At 40.7% G+C, this 23,429-nt stretch overlaps 1 protein-coding gene across 1 annotated transcript in view; it reads left to right on the top strand.

Moving 5' to 3' along the window:
* Positions 1 to 23,429, top strand: part of LOC140210885 (monocarboxylate transporter 5-like) — a 79,553-nt gene that overhangs the window by 12,169 nt on the left and 43,955 nt on the right. The window lies entirely within an intron of this gene.

Here is a 23,429-nt window from a genome sequence, read left to right as displayed (position 1 = left end):
ACTTGGGGCCTACCCCTCCGGAGATTCTGGATCACACGGTAGCAGCAGCAGCGAAGCAGGCATTTCAGAAGTTTCACTGGATGTTCCTCCGTGCTCTCACGTCCGTCTCCATCAAATCAGGATTATGCATAGCACCCTGCTTGACAGATAACAGACATCACCACCGGAGTGGCCGCTGCGAGCTGCGTCACGCCGCCATCTTCTCCTCCCAGCTGCAAGATCAGGGTTAGATCCATGCTGCTACCTGTAAGCAGCTTGTCCATTCTCCCTTTGACCACCTGGGTTTCATCCAGGTGCTCACCTTTCCTTCCACATTCCAAAGATGTACAGTTAGGATTAGCGAGCTGTGGGCATGGTACCAGAAACGTGGCCCAGCACAATCTTCACTCGTTTGATTTGATACAAAATGATCTTTTTCACTGTATGCCTCAATGCATATGTGACAAATAGTATTAATCTTTAAATCTTAGAATCTGGGGAGAGTTAGGACTGTGAGAGAATAAAACAAATGAGATCATTATGGGTTGAAAACTTTGTAGGTGAAAACTTAATAGACCTGTGGGCTGAAGAGCTCGACTCTATGCTGAACAAAGCCATGCAGTCACTGCATTCAATTATGTTCTCTGCTTCCTTCCACAGACAACTAATTGTTTTCTCATCCATTCCTCCTCCTCTTAGCCACTTGCTGTTTACAGTATATGCCGAATAAGATGGGCCAATCTTATCTGTAGTGTACTTTTCGACAATATTTTATGTTGTTGAGCAACCATCCTGGGTAGATTGGGCTCATCAGCTGTTATTGGCAGCTCATCTGGGAGAAGGAAGACTCTGATCTCAAGCCTCTGCTGCCATGCGGCTATACCCACTTATAGGGAAGGCTTCAGTAGGCTGCAGTCAGTGTGAGAGGCTGTTTGTTGGTAACAATGCAAGGTTTAAAAGGAGCCCAGGTGCTTTCTTCTGTTTTCAGAGGGCTACAATCAAAGTGAGGTCACTTGTTGGTGACGCAGTGCAAGCTTTAAAAAGGGCTTGGATACTTTTGGCTCTTTTGAGTTGGGTGTGATCAGTGCGGGGCCAATAAAAAGAAGGAAGGTATAAGTGGAATGGTCATTGTGTGAGTGGGCCAGAGTTAGAGTGGTCAGGCTTTGGCTCCACGGGGTTGGCTAAGAACAGGCAGAGACTCTAACTTAGTAAATAGGGAGCTAGGCAGGAAGCTGAAGAGCAGGACCTTCAGGATAGTATTCCCTGTAATGCTGTTTATGCCACATGCCAGTGAGGGTATGAAAAGGATGATTTGATAGATGAATACATGGCAGAGGGGACAGGGTTTCAGATTTCTGGATCATTGGGATCTCTTCTGGGGAAGGTATGACCTATGCAGAAGGATAGGTTACGCCTGAACACGAGGGGAACTAGAGCTGTTGGGGAGGGTTTAAACTAATGTAGTTTAATGTAGGAGGTGGGAACCAGAGTGATAAGGCTGAGGATGGGGCAGTTGGTATACAACTAGATGCAGTGTGTAGTGAGACTGTGAAGAAGGACAGACAGATGATAGGGCAAAATTGCAGTCAGTGGGATGAGCTGACAAAATGCTTTTACGGGGGGCCAGAATCGAGAAGGGTGATGAATACAGGACTGAAGATGTTATACTTGAATGCACGCAGTGTACAGAATAAGGTAGATGACCCTGTCGCGCAGTTAGTGATTGGCAGGTATGATGCAGTGGGATTCACTGAGTCATGGCTGAAAGAAGAATATGGTTGAGACCTTAACATACAAGAATACACATTGTATCAAAAGGACAGGCAGGTAGGCCGAGGGAGTGGGGTGGCTCTGTTGGTTAAAAAAATTAACTCAAATCCTTAGGTGACGTAGGATCGAAGACGTAGAATCTTTGTAGTTAGAGTGAAGAAACTCAAAGGGTGAAAAGACCCTGATGGGCGCCACGATGCGGGCTACAAATTACAATGGGAGATAGAAAAGACGTGTAAAAAGAGCGATGTTGTAATAATTATGGGGATTTCAATATTCAGGTAGGTTGGGAAAATCAGGTTGGTGCTGGATCCCATGAGAGGGAATTTGTAGAGTGCCTACAAGGTGGCTTTTTAGAGAAACTTGTGGTTGAGCCCACTAGGGCAATCACAGTTCTGAATTGAGTCTAATATAATGACCCAGATTTGACTAGGGAGCTTAAGGTAAAGGAATCCTGAGGTGAGAGTGATCATAATATGATAGATTTCACCCTGCAGTTTGAGAGGGAGAAGATAAAGTCAGATGTATCAGTATTGCAGTTGAGTAAAGGGAATTTCGGAGGCATGAGAGAGGAGTTGACCAAAAATGATTGGCGACGGACATTAGCTGGGATGATGGCAGAACAGCAATTGCTGGAATTTCTGGGAGCAGTTCAAAAGGTGCAGGATAGATACATCCCAAAGATGAAGAAGTATTCCAAAGGGAAGATGAGGCAACCATGGTTGACAAGGGAAGTCAACACCAGTATAAAAGCAAAAGAGAAGGCATATAATATAGCAAAATCTAGTGAGAAGATAGAGGAATGGGAATCTCTTAAAAACCAACAGAAGGCAACTAAAAAGACCATGAAGAGAGAAAAGATAAAATACAAAGGTAAGCTAGCCAATAATGTAACAAGTATACAAAATGCTTTTACAGATATATAAAGAGTAAAAGAGAGGCAAGAGTGTATTTTGGACTGCTGAAAATAATGCTGGAGAGGTAGTATTGGGGAACAAAGAACTTAATAAGTATTTTGTGTCAGTCTTCACTGTGGAAGACACTAGCTGAATACCAGAAATAATGTCATTGCTATTACTAAAGAGAAGGTACTTGGGAAGCTGAAAAGTCTGAAGATAGATACGTCGCCTGGATCAGATGGACTACACCAAAAGTTCTGAAAAAGGTAGCTGAAGAGATTGTGGAGGTATTTGAAATGATCTTTCTATAATTATTAGATTCTGGAATGGTTCCTGAGGACTGGAAGATTGCAAATGTCACTCCACTATTTAAAAAGGGAGGGAGGCAGAAGAAAGGAAATTATAGGCCAGTTAGCCTGACTTCAGTGGTTGGGAAGATGTTGGAGTCCATCATTAAGCATGAAGTTTCGGTGTACTTGATACACATGATAAAATGGGCCAAAGTCGGCATGGTTCTCATGAAGGGAAATCTTGCCTGACCAATCTGTTTTAATTGTTTGAGAAAATAATAGGCAGGGTAGATAAAGTGCTTCACTTTGATTTTCAGAAGGTCTTTGAAAAGGTGTCCCACATAAGGTTGCTACTATGTCACCCTAATTAACTTACTGATACATATTCTCGGTAGAATACTGTCTTCCTTTAACTTTACAGTCAATCTATAGGGCCTGATCAATGGAGGGAGAAATGATGAAGACTGATTTTATACATTTGAATCATACTCTCAGTGGTCACTTTATTAGGTATACCTCTACACCTGTCCATTAATGCAAATATTCAATCATGTGGCAGCATATCATGCAGGCGGACATGGTAGAGAGGTTCAATTGTTGTTCAGAACAAACATCAGAATGCGGAAGAATTGTCCTCTCCATGATTAGTTTAGGAAGGGTAGAAAGGGGTAGACTCTTCCCATAAGTAAAACGTTCAAGGGCCAATTTTGAGCACAATGATTCAGGGAATAAAAGATTTAATGTATGAGACGTGTTTGATGGTCCTGTGCCTGTAATTGCTGAACTTTTAGGGTGTGGGTTGGGGGACTGGGGAAGTTTCCAATTTCAAAGGGGATTGGAAGAAGACCTCCTCATGCAGAGTATTATGATCTTGAAATTACTTCTTGTGAAAATGGTGGAAGCTGAATCAATTAGTCCCCTCTTGGGAGAACTGAAGAGACATTTGACAAAGTATAGTTTGTAAGTCTTTGTGAAAGAGCATGATAGGATTATTCTTTTTAGGTGTTAGCATAAACTGAAGAAACTCTGGCATGGGTTGTCCCAAGCCTATCTGCAAAAGGAGGAGGATTGAGCATGGGCCTACAATCCCGTAAAATCTCAACACTATAGAAAGACCAACAGAAACTCCAAAGACATCATCGCTGGAAGAGGAAGATCTTTGCTTAAAAAACATATGAAGTTATGTGAGAAAAGAGGAAGCCACAGGGTTGATCAATTTTCAGCCCAGGACAGAGGATTCTGGTGAGCTGCTTTTAACAGCTTATGTCCCAGTAGGGGTGATGGAATTAAGAAGAGGGGCCAAGGGGCCTTATTGCATTACAACAACCAGAGGAATACTCTGAGGGAGGTGGAAATGTGAGACGTGGAAAGAATATACTATGAAGAGGAAGTTTTTCTTGTGAAGAAAAACCTAATGAATGAAAATCTTTGTGATTTTATCAAAAGTTACAACCTCAGTTGTTAATAGAAACATAGACATAGAAAAACTACAGCACAATACAGCAAACATGAGGAAATCTGCAGATGCTGGAAATTCAAGCAACATACACAAAAGCTGCTGGTGAACACAGCAGGCCAGGCAGCATCTATAGGAAGAAGCACAGTCAACGTTTCGGGCCGAGACCCTTCGTCAGGTCTAACTGAAAGAAGAGATAGTAAGAGATTTGAGAGGGGGAGGGGGAGATCCAAAATGATAGGAGAAGACAGGAGGGGGAGGGATGGAGCTAAGAGCTGGAAAGTTGATTGGCAAAAGGGATACAAGGCTGGAGAAGGGAGAGGATCATGAGACAGGAGGCCTAGGGAGAAAGAAAGGGGGAGGGGAGCCCAGAGGAAGATGGAGAGCAGGCAAGGAGTTATTTCGAGAGGGACAAAGAAAGAAAAGAAAGAGAGAGAAAGAGAAATAAGGAAAATAATAAATAAATAAAGAAAGAAAGATGGGATGGTGTAAGAACAGGAGGAGGGGCATTAACGGAAGTTAGAGAAATCAATGTTCATTCCATCGGGTTGGAGGCTACCCAGACGGAATATAAGCTGTTGTTCCTACAACCTGAGTATGGCTTCACCTTGACAGTAGTTGAGGCTATGGATTGACATATCAGAATGGGAATGGGGCGTGGAATTAAAATGTGTGGCCACTGGGAGATCCTGCTTTCTCTGGCGGACAGAGCGTAGGTGTTCAGCGAAATGATCTCCCAGTCTGCGTCGGGTCTCGCCAATATATAGAAGGCCACATTGGGAGCACCGGACGCAGTATATCACCCCAACCGACTCACAGGTGAAGTGTCACCTCACCTGGAAGGACTGTCTGGGGCCCTGAATGGTGGTGAGGGAGGATGTGTAAGGGCATGTGTGGCACTTGTTCCGCTTACAAGGTTAAGTGCCGGGAGGAAGATCGGTGGAAAGGGATGGGAGGGACGAATGGACAAGGGAGTCGTGTAGGGAGCGATCCCTGCGGAAAGCAGAAAGGGGGGGAGGGAAAGATGTGCTTAGTGGTGGGATCCCATTGGAGGTGGCGGAAGTTACAGAGAATAACATGTTGGACCCGGAGGCTGGTGGGGTGGTAGGTGAGGACAAGGGAAACCTTATCACTAGTGGGGTGGCAGGAGGATGGGATGAGAGCAGGTGTGCGTGAAATGGGGGATTTGCGTTTGAGAGCAGAGTTGATAGTGGAGGAATGGAAGCCCCTTTCTTTAAAAAAGGAAGACATCTCCTTCGCCCTGGAATGAAAGGCCTCATCCTAAGAGCAGATGCGGAGGAGATGGAGGAATTGCGAGAAGGGGATGGCATTTTTGTAAGAGACAGGGTGGGAAGAGGAATAGTCCAGGTAGCTGTGAGAGTCCGTAGGCTTATAGTAGACATCAGTAGATAAGCTGTCTCCAGAGATAGAGACAGAAAGATCTAGAAAGGGGAGGGAGGTGTCAGAAATGGATCAGGTAAAGTTGAGGGCAGGGTGAAAGTCGGAGGCAAAGTTAATGAAGTCAATAAGCTCAGCGTGCGTGCAGGAAGCAGCACCAATGCAGTCGTCGATGTAGCAAAGGAAAAGTGGGGGACAGATACCAGTATAGGCTTGGAACATGGACTGTTCCACAAAGCCAACAAAACTACTGTCAAGATGAAGCCACACTCAGGCTGGAGGAACAACACCTTATATTCCGTCTGGGTAGCCTCCAACCTGATGGCATGAACATTGACTTCCACTAATGCCCCTTCTTCCGTTCTTACCCTATTCCTTATTTATTTATCTCTCTATCTATCTTCTATTTATTTATTTATTTATTATTTTCCCTTTTTTTCCCTCTCTCTGTCCCTCTCACAATAACTCCTTGCCTGCTCTCCATCTTCCTCTGGTGCTCGCCTCACCCTTTCTTTCTCCCTAGGCCTCCCGTCCCATGATCCTCTCCCCTCTCCAGCCTTGTTCCCCTTTTTCCAATCAACTTTCCAGTCCTTAGCTCTATCCCCCCCTCCCTCGTCTTCTATCATTTTGGATCTCCCCCTTCCCCCCCACTTTCAAATCTCTTACTATCTTTTCTTTCGAAGGGTCCTGACGAAGGGTCTTGGCCTGAAACGTCGACTGTACCTCTTCCTATAGATGCTGTCTGGCCTGCTGTGTTCCACCAGCATTTTGTGTGTGTTGCACAATACAGGCCCTTTGGCCCACAAAGCCGTTCCAAAAATGTACTTGCTTTAGAAGTTACCCACAGCCCTCTATTTTTCTAAGCTATGTGTACCGATCCAGGAGTCTCTTAAGAGACCCTATTGTATCCACCACCATTGCTGGCAACCCATTCCATGCGCTCACCACTCTCTTAGTATAAAAAAAAACTTACCCCTGACATCTCCTCTGTTAATGTATAAATAAATACATTATTAGATATAATAAGAGGTGAGTGCAGACTTTCTATAGTCAATCTGTTATTTTCAGTAAAATATGACACAGTATTATCAGGTAATATTTGCACCAGAGATTAAATGGAAAAAATAGCCCTTTTGTTGAAAGAGTAGATCTCCTTTACTAGGTTGGTAATGCAAATTTTTCATAACTGGAGAGATTGAAATCTGATGAACACAACTGGAATATGGCATAAAAGAATTCTGCACCTATCAGTGGAGCTCCTAGTATATCACTCCGATTAACTTACTAATACCCATTCTCAGTAGAACACATAGCTCTACAGTCAGTCTCTAGGGCCTTTCTTGGAAGTCACAACATGCGTACCATCCTCGAGACCCTGCTGTTTCTTGCCCTTCTCTGAGCTGAATGGCTAATCCTTGGTGAAAAGAAACTATTCTATAATAGGCAGGATTATTAAACTACTAATACTCACAAAAAATACTCACCTATTTTGTACATTTTCTTTATTTCCTCCACCTTAAAATATTCAGCCCAACTTTCAGGCTTCACCACTGTGTATTTAGATTCAAAATGCTAAGAGAATAAGAATAAGAAATGTGGGAATTTTGCTAGGTCAGGAACTGTTTGACAATTTGTCATATAATTTAACTGCAATTTCAAAATATTCCATGGTATTGGAAGGTGGTTACAAAATATCAAATTTTGTTAGGAATTAGTATTGTCAAGAACTACAAAAACAGCAGAGGTAAATTATGTTTGCAATTAAATTATAATTTATTATATTTACAGGCATGGAGGAAATCTTCCTTCCATATTAGCCATTTCAATGTCAAAGCTCCACATGCTGTTTATCGGAACTCTTGACATTCATTTCTAGTTGACTGATGGGGAGCATGGTAGTGTTGCAGTTAGCGTAATCCTGTATAACATCAGCAACTGGAAGATCGGGGTTTAATTCCTACCGCTGTCTGTAAGCAGTCTGTGCACTTTGCCCGTGACTGCAGGGGTTTCTGCCGGAACCTCAGGTTTCCAAAGGATGATCTGGTTATCATTAACATCTTGTGGGCATTCTATTTGGTGCCAGAAGCATGGCAACACTTACAGGCTGCTCCCAGCACATTCCCGGAGTGTGTGGGTCATTGATGGAAACATGCTGTATATTTTGATGTTTTAGTGCACAAATAAAGCTAATTGTTCTAAAATCTTTCCGAAATTCTTTAAAGATGAGCAATATCTGTCTAATAACGAATGATATTGATAAATAATAAATAATCAATATTCTAACTGAATTCTTCAACAGCACATTGAAATTCTGAATCCCACATAGGTTTTTGAAGACAAATTGATAATGTTCAAGACTAGAAAGTTTTTATAACAGAATGTGTAACAAGATAACTAAATTGAACAATAGCAGAATACAAAGGATATGTTTAGTGTGGTGCTGAATCTGAAAGAATGTTTTCTCTAAGTTTTTGGAGCTCAGTGGAGAAAGCTCACACATTCCAGACTGGTCACAGAAGACGTCAGTATTGAACCCTGAATTCTGATGCCCTGAGCCATAATAATGTAGCACTAACCGCTACACTACTGTGCTGCTCCTTAACAATTCAATTTTTTAACACTGCAATATAACTGCACTATAGAGTTACTTAAATTGAAATAAATTCTGGCAGTTTCCAGCTCTTAGCTAATTAGTTTTGTAGGTCTTTGGCTGGTTTCCTTGAATCAATTCTTTCATGAAGAAAAGTACGGGAGGTCTTTTGAGATATAAAGATAGTCAAAACTGTTATCAACTCTAGAGCTAAACTAGAAGATCAGAATGTAGAAACTGGATACATCTGAGTGTATGTTGCATTTGTAAAAGGCATTGATAAGCTAACAATCCCTGCTTGCAACTTCTTTTGACGTCACATTAGCTATGTGGCTAATGATGTCACAAGTCATGCAGCATACAGTATGCTTCTCCACCATTGGTTGAAGTTGTAAGTGATCTGTGACATTTACTTTATACTTTATTGTCGCCAAACAATTGGAACTAGAACGTACAATCATCACAGCGTTATTTGATTCTGCGCTTCACACTCCCTGGATTACAAATATTAAATATTAAAAATATTAAAAATAGTTAAAATTAGTAAATATTAAAAATTTAAATTATAAATCATAAATAGAAAATAGAAAAAATGGGAAGTAAGGTAATGCAAAAAACCCGAGAGGCAGGTCCGGATATTTGGAGGGTACGGCCCAGATCTGGATCAGGATCCGTTCAGCAGTCTTATCACAGTTGGAAAGAAGCTGTTCCCAAATCTGGCCGTACGAGTCTTCAAGCTCCTGAGCCTTCTCCCGGAGGGAAGAGGGACGAAAAGTGTGTTGGCTGGGTGGGTCGTGTCCTTGATTATCCTGGCAGCACTGCTTCGACAGCGTGCGGTGTAAAGTGAGTCCACGGATGGAAGATTGGTTTGTGTGATGTGCTGCGCCGTGTTCACAATCTTCTGCAGCTTCTTTTGGTCTTGGACAGGACAACTTCCATACCAGGTTGTGACGCACCCTAGAAGAATGCTTTCTACGGTGCATCTATAAAAATTAGTGAGGGTTTTAGGGGACAGGCCAAATTTCTTTAGTTTTCTCAGGAAGTAAAGGCGCTGGTGGGCCTTCTTGGCAGTGAACTCTGCTTGGTTGGACCAAGTCAGGTCATTTGTGATATTGACCCCAAGTAACTTAAAGCTTTTGACCTGTTCCACTTGCGCACCACCGATGTAAATTGGGTCGTGCGGCCCGTTACTCCTTCTGAAGTCAACAACCAATTCCTTCGTCTTGCTGACGTTGAGGAATAGGTTATTGTCTTCACACCATGCCACCAGCCTGTGCAGAATGTAATGTAATGAAAGAGTTTGCACAGTCATGTCTGTGTTGTATGTTCAACATCAGGTCGCCATGTCTCACAGATATCTGGCAGCTGGAAAAATGCTTCAGCAATACTCCCTACACTGACGGTGGCTTCACTCATCATATCTCAGCTACAAATTGAGCCTACTGCTACTTGATCAGCTTCTGGGGGGTTGGAGATACTTGTGACAATGGAGTCAAATGCACCAGTCTTTGTCTCATATTGAGGAGAAGGTTAATTGACCTGAAGTACGTGTACCTACCTGTGTGAATGCATTTTATTCTGTGGACTATTCAGCAGGTATTTTGCCCAACAATTGCTATGTATTGGTAATGTTTACCTTTATTTTCCAAGCAAACTCAATGCTGGGACACTAATCAATCATTCTGTCCCATTGTTAATTATTATTTGCACATTCTTAGCTTCCAAGCAGGGGTTCCCACCCTTTTTTAGGCCATGGGCTAATACCATTAATTAAGGAATCTGTGGACCCCAGGTTAAGACTGAATTTTATCGGAGATTACTGCTTTGGAAGGAGAGTGGGGTTAGAGGCACGTTGGTCCCAGTTACTCCCACTGTATTTGTGCTGTCATCTTCCATGTTGCATCTAACAGGGAAACATTTAAGGCTAGAAATTGTGTTTCTACATTTGTTGTCCTCAGAACTGAAATCAAGCCTATTGCCAAACGAAATGTCCAGGAAAAGAATAATCACAGAGTTGGACAAAAGATGTGCTGGCATTGGAGAGGGTGCAGAGGAAGTTCCCGAAAATTATTGCGAGAATGAAAGAGTTAACGTGTGTGTAATGTTTGATGGCTCAGAGCCTGTATTTGCTGGATTTAGAAGGATAAGGGGACTTACTGAAACCTATCAAATACTGAAAGGTTTAGATAAAGTGGATGTGGAAAGGATTTTCCTATAGTGGGGAATTCTAGGACCAGAAGGCACAGCCTCAGAATAGGAACATCCATTTAAAACAGCGTTGAGGAGAAATTTCTCTAGCCGGTGGGTAGTAAATCTGTGGAATTTATTGCCACAGATGGCGATGGAGGCCAGGTCATTGGGTATATTTAAAGTAGAAGTTTGTAGATTCTTGATTAATTGGTGTTTACAGAGAGAAGGCCAAAGAATGGAGTTGAGAGGGATATTAAATCAGCCATGATGGAATAGTGGACCGGAGTCAATGGGCCGAATAGCCTAATTCTGCCCCTATGTCTTATGGTCATATAAATGCCCATTTAAAGCTTAATGAGAACTGGACATTTCTTCTTTAAATCATGATTTTGGCTCAGTTTTACACCTTGCATTTGGTATAGCCTAACCTGGTGGGCTTGTCCTGCATTTTTCCTCTGAATTTTTACAATCCTTTATTCTTATTATTGTTTCCTAAATGCCTCCATTAACCCATCAATAAGTTGTCACTATTACTACCCTGTCCTCATCCTTTTACAGATAATTTCCTTTGCCTTGTCTATTTCTCCCCCCAAGCGCTGCCACATTAAAATAACTTGTCTTCCGCACTTTCCCACTTCTGACAAAGAATCTTTGACCTGAAATGTTAACTTTGTTTTTGTTTCCACAGATGCTGTTTCACTTGCTGAGAGTTGCTGTTATTATCTATAATGCTTTTAAGGGATAAATGATTCACTCTTCACCCTGCTGGTACACACATCAGATAATCAAATGTCTGCTATAGCCGGTGGAAGCATAGTGTGTGTGCCAAGTGTAGATACAGTGAAATATTTTCTATAGGTAAAACAGTGCATACAGAATAACATATGTTAAACAGGTTAGGTGTTCTACGTTCTCTACAACTCATATTCTCAGTATGTTTTTTATTTGCAGTTTGTCTTGTTTGCATACTAGTTGTTTGCTGGTCTTTGTTTCTGTATAGTGTTTCATAAATTACTTTGTATGTCTTTATTTTCCTGTGAATGCCTGCAAGAAAATGAATATCAAGATAACATATGATGACATATACATCATTATCATCATCATCATCATCAATTTAATGGAGAATGCTGGTGTGTGACTTTGTTTAACGTGAAGAGGCTAATGCACGGGCAACTACCATTGTGACTATGGTAGTCATAGTCATAGTCACACTTTATTGATCCCGGGGGAAATTGGTTTTCGTTACAGTTGCACCATAAATAATAAATACTAATAGAACGATAAATAGTTAAATAGTAATATGTAAATTATGCCAGTAAATTATGAAATAAGTCCAGGACCAGCCTATTGGCTCAGAGTGTCTGACCCTCCAAGGGAGGAGTTGTAAAGTTTGATGACCACAGGCAGGAATGACTTCCTATGACGCTCTGTGCTGCATCCCGGTGGAATGAGTCTCTGGCTGAATGTACTCCTGTGCCCACCCAGTACATTATGTAGTCGATGGGAGACATTGACCAAGATGGCATGCAACTTGGACAGTATCCTCTTTTCAGACACCATCGTGAGAGAGTCCCGTTCCATCCCCACAACATCACTGGCCTTACGAATGAGTTTGTTGATTCTGTTGGTGTCTGCTACCCTCAGCCTGCTGCTCCAGCACACAACAGCAAACATGATAGCACTGGCCACTGGAGCAGCTCCAGAACAAGTCTCTCCAGGGTCTTCATGATGTGGGAGGTCAATGCCACTGGTCTGTAGTCATTGAGGCCGCTGGGGCGCGGCGTCTTCGGCACAGGGACGAGGCAGGACGTCTTCCACAGTACAGGAACCCTCCAGAGCCTCAGGCTGAGGTTGGATACATGACAAAGTACTCCACATAGCTGAGGGGCACAGGCTTTGAGCACTCTGGTACTGACCTGGGTCAAGGTAATGATGGGACCAAGTTCTTCTGGCTATACCTGGTGACAGAGAACGTAGAAATTCTTGGGACCAGAGCTATGAGATTGTCTCTCTACTGATCCACACGTGAAGTTCAGTAGCAGAACAGTGTATAGCATTGTACTGGGTTATCAACACACCATCCCTCTGCACAGAGCACGTGCAGGATCCCGTGTCAACTCCATTTCAATGAGGTTTACAGTGCACAGACTACAAGATTGCAATAAAGGTTATTTTAAGATCATTTTGAAATTCTTTTGTTGTAATGTTAATTACAGTACATCTAATAGTTTTTAATTAATTTATTTCAACTGCTTTTTAAAAATAATTTATCTTGATTTTACTTGTTTTTAAATGACTCTGAATATCAGAAAGCTTTCAGAATTTTGGGAGACAGAGCACTGTGCATCTGAAGGAGGCACGTATAGGTGTACCTGGGACTCAAGGCAATGTTTCCAATCAGAATCAGAATCAGGTTTAATATCACTGGAATATGTCGTGAAATTTGTTGTTTTGTGCAAATTGCAGTACGTTGCAATACTTAATAAAAACTATACATTATTATATAATGAAAATAAAAACGATTTTAAAAATTATATTAATTAAAACTTAATTAATTAAATTGACACCAGTCAGCGCACAGTTCAGCCCAATTCAACACCTTTACCCTATTTCTTTTCATACAGAGTATTTTAATCATTAAGAGCTTGAGAGCACATACCACTAGACTCAAGGACAGCTTTTATCATGCTGTTATCAGACTCCCAAGTGATCCTCTCACGTGCTAAAGATGAGTTTTTGATCTCCCAGTCTAGCTTGTTATGGCCTTTGCACTTTAGCTTTTTATCTGCTCTGCACTTTCTTTTCTGTAGCTGCTAAGAATAACAAAATAGCAGTATTAAATTGGGGTAAAACCAATCGTATTAAACTGACTGGACTGCAAACAGTGATTTGAAGTGATTCATTCTCTGAGTAACGGGGGGATTTAAGAAGGAAATCTAATTGGTTCAAGTAAATATTTTCCCCCAATACATGGTGGGACTGCCAGATTTGGAACCACCCTAATGTTGCAGCATATAATGTGTAGGATATAGTTGTGTTTTGGCTTTCTTTCTTTATTATATTTAGAGGTACATTGTAGAATAAGCCCGTTCGGCCCTCCAAACTGCACTGCCCAGCAACCCACCTATTTAACCTTAGTCTAATCATGGGACGATTTACAATGTCCAATTAATCTACACAGTCTGTGGACTGTGGGAGGAAGCCAGAGAACCCAGAGAAAGCTTCACATTCACGGAGTGAACGTACAAACTCCTTACAGATAATGTTGGAATTGAACACCAAGCTCCGACAATTTAAGATCTCAAATAGCATCACACTAATGCTATTTACCAATTTTCAAGCCTTTTCCCGCATAAGGGATCTTGAGGCCCTCCGTTGTTTGGGGTCGACAAAGTTGTGTTCCAGCTTTCTACGTGATATGCAAGCCAAGACAGTACAACGTGGAGAGCAAGCCCTTGCCATGTAGCAGGCTCCCCCTCTCCACACAGTTGATGATGGTGGAACAACAGTGAACGATTCAATTTGGCACCAGCAGTGTCCGTCGCAGGAGTTGCCCGACAGTGTTGAACTCAACGTAGGACTGCCTGAGGACTCCCACTCCAGACCTTTTGTCAAGGTTTATTCCCAAAGCCTTATTACCTTATATTCAAATAAATCTGATAAGTATTTTCTACCTGCATATCAATTTGACAAGTTAGTAGTTATACACTTATAAAAATAAAAAAAAAATGAATGTCTTGTGTCAGTTAATGCTAGCTAGGGGCTTGTTGGAACATTCGGAAATAACTATGCAAAAACAAAAGAAGCCACCCAGTCAAGCAGCAACTTCATGTCAGTGACACTCCCTCAGAGCTCCTCAATGTTCAAAGTAGATTTCAATCTGTATATGGACAGTACAAGTTCAAGTTATTCCAATGGTTATCCCACTGCACAAATGTATATGGCCAAACGAAACAATGTTCCTCCTGAACAATAACTCACACACGTAACACATAAAGTAATATTACGGCAAATAAATTAATAAATAATAAGGTGCATGTACAGTATAAGTTAAAAAGTAAACAGTATAACACTACTGGTACTTCGTACCTGATGAGACCTGGATGGTGGCAGAGAGTTCAGTACTTTAACGGCCTGGAGGAAGAAGCTGTTTCCCATCCTATCTGTTCTTGTCCTTGTGCTATGGTACCTCCTGCCTGATGGTAGTGGGTCAAAGGGATTGGTTGCCAGATGGGAGGGAACATTGAAAATGCTAAGGGCCCTTTGTGCACAGCACCTCTGATAAATATCTCTGGTGGATGGAAGAGAGACCTCAGTGATCCTCTCAGCAGTCTTTGTAATGCTTGTCGTGTCTTGTGGTAATTCTGCCTGTCAGGACACTGTCGATGGTACTTCTGTTAAAATAGGTTAGAATGGGTGGGGGAGGGGTAGTGCCACCTTGCTGGCCTCAATCTTCTCAGGAAATGGAGGAAGTGTAGTAATTAGCGTGCACTGTATTAAAAGTTGTCAGTGTGATCTCATTATTGTTACCTTATCAGTGCATGACTTTGGACTTTGTAACATCTGAGTCATTTTATGAAAGTCTGTCAGGTAAAACTGTACTTTTTTTAGCTTTTTGGGAAGCTGTTACAAGTCGATTGAACATTATATAATTGTTAAAACTTATAAATACTCAAATGATCCAGGAGATGAGATTATCCCATGTATCAATTGTGGAACCTAATTTGTCAGCTTTGACCCTGTTTGTCCCACACCCAACAGAGAGGGGACTACACAGCATCTATGCTGAGACGACTAGACTCAAAAACAGTTACTCTGCCCAAACTGTCAGATTGATCAATAGTCTGCAGGATACAGTACACTTGGAATGGGTTCAGGAATCAACTCCCGAGGGGAAAATCGATGGAGAGCTAACAGACGGGAACACAGTGAGCACCAATGTTGTGCATTAGACTGTTTTATGAGAATGGGCCCTTGTTCTATTTTGTTTCTTTACTAACTTATAGTCAAGTTAAGAATTATAATGCTCAATCGTTTACTTGCATATTGTGTACTGTTTGTTATTTCGGGGTACTGATTTGAAACACGGGAACACATCACGCAGCGTTCACCCAAACAAGATTTCTCCAGTTTGGCCGGGCCAGAGGCTGTCTTCCCCTAGAATAAGCTGTGGGTTACACTTGAAAAGGAAAAAGGAGATTTTAAAGATAGAAATAGAGCTGTTTCCAAAGATGCAAGCAAAGGAGTTGCCATGTAGCACTGCTCTGCCCTCCTCAGTCTCATGGAATACTTTCAAACCATCCACTTTTATAACAGAGTAATAGAGTGAATTACACACATGGTAGTGTGGAGGTTAGCACAACGCCTAACAGCATGGCAGCTCTAAGATCGGGGTTCAAATCCCTCTGCTGTCGGCAATGAATTTGTGTATTCTCCCCATGACTGCGTAGGTTTCCTCCCACATTCCAAAGACATATGGGTTACAGAGTTGTGGGCACGCAATATTGCCACCGGAAGAGTGGCAATACTTGTGGTCTGCCCAGCACAATCTTTGCTGATTTGATTTGATGCCAATGAAGCATTTCACTGTATGTTTCTACGTACATGTGACAAATAACGCCATGGCGAATGGGTTACAGGCACTGAGCATAGGTCTGTGGTGCAGAAGGGAAAAAGAGCAAAGAAGGGAGCAGTAGTGATAGGGGACTCGGTAGTGAGGGGAACAGACAGCAGATTCTGTGCATGTCAATGGGAGACCTAGATGGTGTGTTGCCTCCCAAGTTCCTGGGTCAGGAACATCTCAGATCGCATCCACAACATTTTGGAGAGGGAGGGAGAGCAGCCAGATGTCTTGGGATATATTGGTACCAATGACATAGGAAGGAAAAGCAAAGAAGTCCTGAAAAGGGAATTTAGAAAGCTAGATTGAAAGCTGAGAAGCAGGACCTCTTGGGCAGTAATTTCTGGATTGCTGCGTATGCCACGTGACACTGAGGGTAGAAACAGGATAAGTTGGCAGATAATTACATGGCTGAGAAGCTGGTGGAGGGACAGGGCTTCAGGTTCTTGGATCATTGGGATCTCTTCTGGTGGAGGTATGACCTGTTCAAAAATGATGGGTTGCACCTGAACCTGAGGGGAGCCAATATTTTTGTGGGCAGGTTTGTTAGAGCTGTTGAGGAGGGTTTAAACTAATTTGGCAGGGGAGTGAAGGGACTCAGGATAGGACAGATAGTAAAAAAGTAAAGATAGCGTGCAGTCAGACTGTCAGGAAGGGCAGGTGGCCTGCTGGCCGCTGATGGAGTAACAGCTCTTTCCTGGTGCTCCTAATTTACTTACTTTTCTCTCCAACCTTTTGAAATACTACTGTTAGACAGGATATTATTTTACTATGACTACCAAAGCAGCTTTGGAAGTTATTCTGGTCTCAATTCAAAAACTTACTGAGGAGTTTCAACAGTTCAGAAAAGAAATCAGCGCTGAAGTTAAATAGGTACGAAACTAGAAGATATTCAAGCAATTCTAACTGAGCGCAATAAGAAGATAAAGGAACATGAAGATGTTATTACTTTACTGGATGAAAGAATGGATGATGTGCAAAAGCTATATGAAAAACAGTCCAAGTCCAACGAAATAATAGGACAGAAGATTATTGATTTGAAGAACAGAAGTAGGAGGAACAGCTTACGAATCTTGGGACTTAAAGAACAAACAGAAGGAGATAATCCTAAAGAATTCTTTGCAAACCTTTTCATGGAATTATTCCCTGATATTATAAAGTCTCTGTCTTTGATTGATCGTGTCCACAGGTCGCCTATCTATGGATCAACTTCAAAATCAAAACCAAGATCAGTCATTATATGTTTCCATGAATTTCAAATAAAGGATCGTCTGATTCATGCTGCCCGTGGAAAAGGTATGAATGACTACCAAGATCAAAAGATTCGTATTGTTGAAGATTTTTCATCAGAAGTTATGGCAGAACGTGTTAAGTTTTACAAAGTTATGGCGAGATATACAGCCAAAATCTTAAACCCTGTCTTCGTTCTCCAGCTCGATTGAGAATTATATTGGAAAATGTATCATTTAAATGGTTTTATATGAAGGAGCAGGTACAAGAATTTTTGGACTTAAGAAAATGACTGTATACGTATATTGAATAGATTAAAAATCTTGCAAAAACAGAAATACTACATATTTAAAAATGACTGTTTAATATTTTTCAGTATGAATAATTGCTATTTCTGTTTGATAAACCTGGCTAAGCTTTTTTTCCACTGTATATTATTTAGTCTTGTTTGGAATAGTAAATAATCTTGAATTCTTTGGAGCGGTTCCAACAGGCTTTCTAAGGGAATGTGTTTAGGGGAAGTAGATAGCGGTTGCTGTCTCTTTGGGAGGACGGAAGGGGATGGGAAGCTCTTTTTTTTTTTGAAGCTGATTTGGGAATCTAGTCAATTCTGTTGCTTAGCTAATATAGCTCAAGGTTTATTATTTGGGTTTAATTTATATTTTTCTGATTGCTACTTTAATCTTTCTTATAAATAGTTTTAAAATGGATCAAAGTATTAATTGACTTAGTTTTAATGTGAAAGGGCTAAATCACCCCATGAAAAGAAAGAAGATTTTTGCCTATATTAAAAAACTTAAGATACCAATTGTTTTTCTTCCAGAAACCCATATACATAAGTGTGACAATTCACACTTTTTAATCGATGGAGAAGGTCTCATTTTCATTCCTCATTTCAGGTCAAAGCTAGAGTGGTTTCAATCTTTATAGATAATAAAGTTCCCTTTTTTCAACATAAAGTAATTTCATTTTGTTATAGTATCAGGAAAACTAAATAACAAATTAATGGTATTTGCCAATGTATATGCTCTGAATACAGATGACCCAGGTTTCTTTGAGCGTTTTTTTTCATCATTGCCAGATCTAAGTCTCTACTCATTAGTGATGGGTGGAGACATTAATTGTTGTTTAGATCCAGTTTTAGATTGTTCATCTTCTGAACCAATAATACCAAATAAATCAGCTGTGTTTATTAAATCTTTTTTTAATGAAATGTGGTATTATTGATGCTTGGCGTTTTTTTCATCCGGTAGACAAGGAATACTCGTTTTTCTCTCATGTCCATCATACATATTCCAGGATTGGTTATTTTTTTATTGATAGCCAAATGATTCCATTAGTTCGATCCTGTGAATATAAAGAGATTGCTGTTTCAGATCACGCTCCTGTGTTTCTATCTTTAAATCTCCCTGGTCTTCTTCAAACAAATAGATTCTGGCGATTTAATCTAACTTTGTTATCTGTTAAAAAATTTTTAAAGTTTCTGGAGAGACAAATTACTTTTTTTTTGAAGAGAATACATTAGAGGAGACTTCTAGTCTTAGCAGATGGGATGCCTTTAAGCTGTATATTAGAGGACAAATTATTTTGTATACTGCAAGTATTAAGAAAAAAGCTAATAAAGAGAGAAGTGAGTTAGCTAATCAGCTGAAACAGTTAGACCAAGAGTATGCCTTGGCTCCAGAACCTGCCTTATATAAAAGACATGTTGAAATTAAAATGAAATATGATCTGCTTTTAACTTATCCAATTGAAACCCAACTTCTAAAAGGTAAAAGTCAATTTTATATTCATGGAGATAAAACAGGTAAATTATTGGCTGATCAAATTAAAACTTTTATAGCTAAACAGCAGATTAAAGAAATATGCAAAGCTAATGATGATAGGACAAATGATTATCTAGAAATAACAGATACTTTTAGAGAATTTTACTCTAAACTTTATAGTTATGAATCTTCTAAGGATACCACTGTAATGAACAATTTTTTAGATCAACTAATCATTCCTACAATTGCTGCCGACAACAGAAAGTTGTTGGAACGAACTATTTCTTTTGAGGAAATTGTTGAGGCTGTGCGCTCATTACGTTTGAGGAAAGCTCCGGGTCCAGATGGATTTTCTGGAGAATTTTACAAGGCCTTTTCCTCACTGCTTATCCCTCATTTATGTTCAGTTTTTTTCAGATTCATTTAAGTCGGGCAGACTCCCTCAATCTTTTTATGAGGCTTCCATTTCGCTCATTCTTAAAAAGAATAAGGATCCAACTGAATGCTCTTCTTATAGACCAATCTCTTTACTTAATGTTGATACTAAGATCCTATCTAAAGTTTTGACCCCTAGGATTGAAAATATTTTACCATCTGTCACTTCTGATAACCAAACTGGATTTATCAAAAATCGATATTCTTACTTTAATATTCGTCGGTTATTAAATGTTATTTATTCTCCTTCTAGTATGATATCGGAATGTGTGGTATCCCTAGGTGCTGAGAAAGCTTTCAACAGGGTTGAATGGAATTATTTATTTAAAACTTTAGAAAAATTCAATTTTGGACCTGTTTTCATTCAATGGATTAAATTAATATATTTAGCTCCTTCCACTAGGGTTATCACTAATTCTTATAATTCCAAACCATTTAAGCTTCATCGTGGCACTAGACAAGGTTGTCCATTGAGCCCTTTGTTTTTTGATCTGGCCTTAGAACCCTTAGCCATTGCCTTTCGAGAATCTAATGATATCACCGGTATTTTAAGAAGAGACGTTATTCATAAAGTCTCGCTGTATGCTGATGATCTGCTGCTATTTATTTCTAATGCTGAGACTTCATTACCCCATGTGCTTTCTTTACTCTCCTGTTTTAGCCAGTTCTCAGGTTATAAATTAAACCTATATAAAAGTGAACTTTTTCCTTTGAAAAATTTGATACCAACAAATTCTACCCTTATTTTTAAAATTGTAAGAAACCAATTTACCTACTTGGGTGTAACGATCACTCAAAACTATGTGTCTATTTAAAGAAAATTTTCTTACCCTATTGAATCACGTAAAAAGGATACTACCAAATTGGTCACCTCTTTTGTTATCGCTGATTTGGTTGAATCAACTCTATCAAAATTAATATATTACCTAAATTTGTATATCTCTTTCAGGCATTGCCGGTTTTTATTCCTAGATCCTTTTTTGATTACCTTGACTCTATTATATCTTCTTATATCTGGAAGAATAAGTGTTCTAGTTAAACAAAATTCATCTTCAGAAAGATAATGCCAGGCAGCATCTGTGGAAAAGAGTACACAGTCAATGTATCAGGCCGAGACACTTCATCAGGACTGGAGAAATGTCAGTGATAATAATCCTCATCAGGACATGAGGTCAGAGTGAGAAGGTGGGAAGAAGGGAGGAAGAAATACAAGGTAGTAGGCAGTAGGTGAGACCGGGAGTTTTCCCTCCGTCCACCATTAACACTGTCCTCATCCGCATCTCTTCCTACTTACTTAGAGACACAGTGTAGAATATGTCCTTCCTGCCTTTCGAGCCATGGCACCAGCAACCCCCAATCTAACACTGGCCTAATTACGGGACAGCTTACGATGACTATTTAACCTACTAACCGGTACATCGTTGTAATGTGGGAGGAAACTGGAGCACCCGGAGGAAACCCACATATTCCATGGGGAGGACAAACAAACTCCTTACAGAAGGCTCCAGGATTGAATTGTGTACTTCAATGCCCTGGGTTGTAATGGTGTCAGACTATGCTACTGTGGTGCCCAAACTGTACTTACTAGTTTGCAAGTATGAAGTTAAGGCTAGGTTAATGTTTCATAATGGACAATGGTGTCTGGAAACTGAAAGCCAAGGTGACTTCTGTACTGTTGCTCATCATGGACTTTAGATTTGACCTGTTCTCGTCACCTTGCAATAAACTTACACAAGCTCTGGAGGAAGTAGTGTGTTATGGCTAGTCATTAATTGACAGAAATTGGAACAGATAAATCACCTCAAGGAGATGGAAAATATTTTCCCCACAGTTGTGAAGTGTGTAGAAAGACTGCAAATGCCTAATAGTCATCCCCAATAGTCATCCAGTAGCCAGACAGGTAAGATTCCAGGGTGTCCAGACAGGCACAGACTTCCGAAAATCATGAAGATCCAGATTAGCAGAAAAAGTATAGTGGTGCTAGAAAGTTTGTGAACCCTGTAGAATTTTCTCTATTTCTGCATAAATATGACCAAAAATGTGTCATAACTTTTCTTACATCTTAATGTAAGTCCTAAAACTAGATAAAGAGAACCTAATTAAATAAGTAACACAAAAATATTATACTTGTTTATTTATATATTGGGAAAAATGATCCAATATTACATGTATTTGTTGAAAAAAGTATGTTAACCTCTGGGGTAATGACTTCTACAAAAGCAATTTGGAGTCAGGAGTTCCAATCAATGACATGAGATTGGAGGTGTGGGATATAGAGGTGCCCTGCCCTATAAAAAAGACACAGAAAGTCAGGACACTGACAGAGCCTGCTCTTCTCAAGAACAATCTGTTTATGTGCACCATACCTCAATCAAAATAACTTTCAGAGGACCTTAGAAGAAGAATTGTAGAGATGCATGAAGCTGGAAAAGGCTACAGAAGCATTTCTAAAGACCTGAGTGATCATCAGTCCACAGTAAGAGAGATTGTCTACAAATGGAGGAAATTCAGTAATGTTGCTACTCTCCCTAGGATTGGGCATCCTGCAAAGATCACACCAAGAGCACAACTTGCAATGATGAAGGAGGTGAAAAAGAACCCAAGGGTAACAGCAAAAGACCTCCAGAAATCTCTAGAACTTGCTGAAGTCTCTGTTCATATGTCCACTATAAGAAAAACACTGGACAAGAATGGTGTTTATGGAAGGACACCACGGAAGAAACCACTCTCTCCAAAAAACAAACATTGTTGCACATCTCAAGTTTGCAAAGGACCCTCTGGATATTCTACAATGCTTTTAATTCTACGTCCCATTCCCATTCTGACATGTCAGTCCATGGCCTCCTCTACTGTCATGATGAGGCCACACTCAGGTTGGAGAAGCAACACTTTATATTCCATTTGGGTAGCCTCCAACCTGGTGGCATAAAGGTTGATTTCTCGAACTTCTGGTAATGAACCTTCCCCACTCCCCCCCACCTTCACCATTCCCCATTCCCTTTTCCCTCTCTCTCACCTTTTCTCCACACCTGCCCATCACCTCCCTTTGGTGCTCCTCCCCTCTTCTTTCTTCCATGGCCTTCTGCCTCTCCTATCAGATTCCACCTTTTCCAGCCTTGTATCTCCTTCACCAATCAACTTCCCAGCTCTTTACTTCACCCCTCTCCCCCCTCCTGGTTTCACCTATCACATTGTGTTTCTTCCTACCCTACCTCCCAACTTCTAACTCTGAGTGCTCATATTTTGTTCTCCAATCCCTTTGAAGGGTTTCAGCCTGAAAAATCGACTATACTCCTTTCCATAGATGCTGCCTGGCCTACTGAGTTCCACCAATATTTGTGTGCAGGTTGCTTGGATTTCCAGCATCTGATTTTCTGTTTTTTTGTTTTTCAAACTAACCAAACTTCCTTGGTTAGTGTGGATGACCATGACATCTTCTGTACCTTGTCATGTGCTTTTCTCTCCATGGATTGTTGCAGTACTGCTTTCCTAGTCTGAAGGGTGGATTATATACGAGCATATTTCTCCAACTATATCACCTGCAACCTCAATTCTCCTGTGCTCTGGACCTAAGCTTCTGTTAAAAATCAAATGGCAATCTTGATTCTGTTTTGTTTCTAGCTGTGTGCATTATATAAGCAGATTTGTAGATGTGGAGCATATGAGTATACAGGTGAACAGCTGCCATGGGTTTACTCTGGAGATTTGGCCCAGTTTTAGGAAGCAATTCACTCTGGTGCACATAGACCTTGGAGGAGAGAAATAACAATACTTTACGAGAAAAGTAACATTTTCCATAGCCCTTA

Source organism: Mobula birostris, chromosome 16, assembly GCF_030028105.1.
Source record: "Mobula birostris isolate sMobBir1 chromosome 16, sMobBir1.hap1, whole genome shotgun sequence".
Taxonomy (NCBI): domain Eukaryota; kingdom Metazoa; phylum Chordata; class Chondrichthyes; order Myliobatiformes; family Myliobatidae; genus Mobula; species Mobula birostris.
The sequence above is the reverse complement of the archived record's forward strand: the minus strand, read 5'-3'. Positions and strand labels throughout refer to the sequence as shown.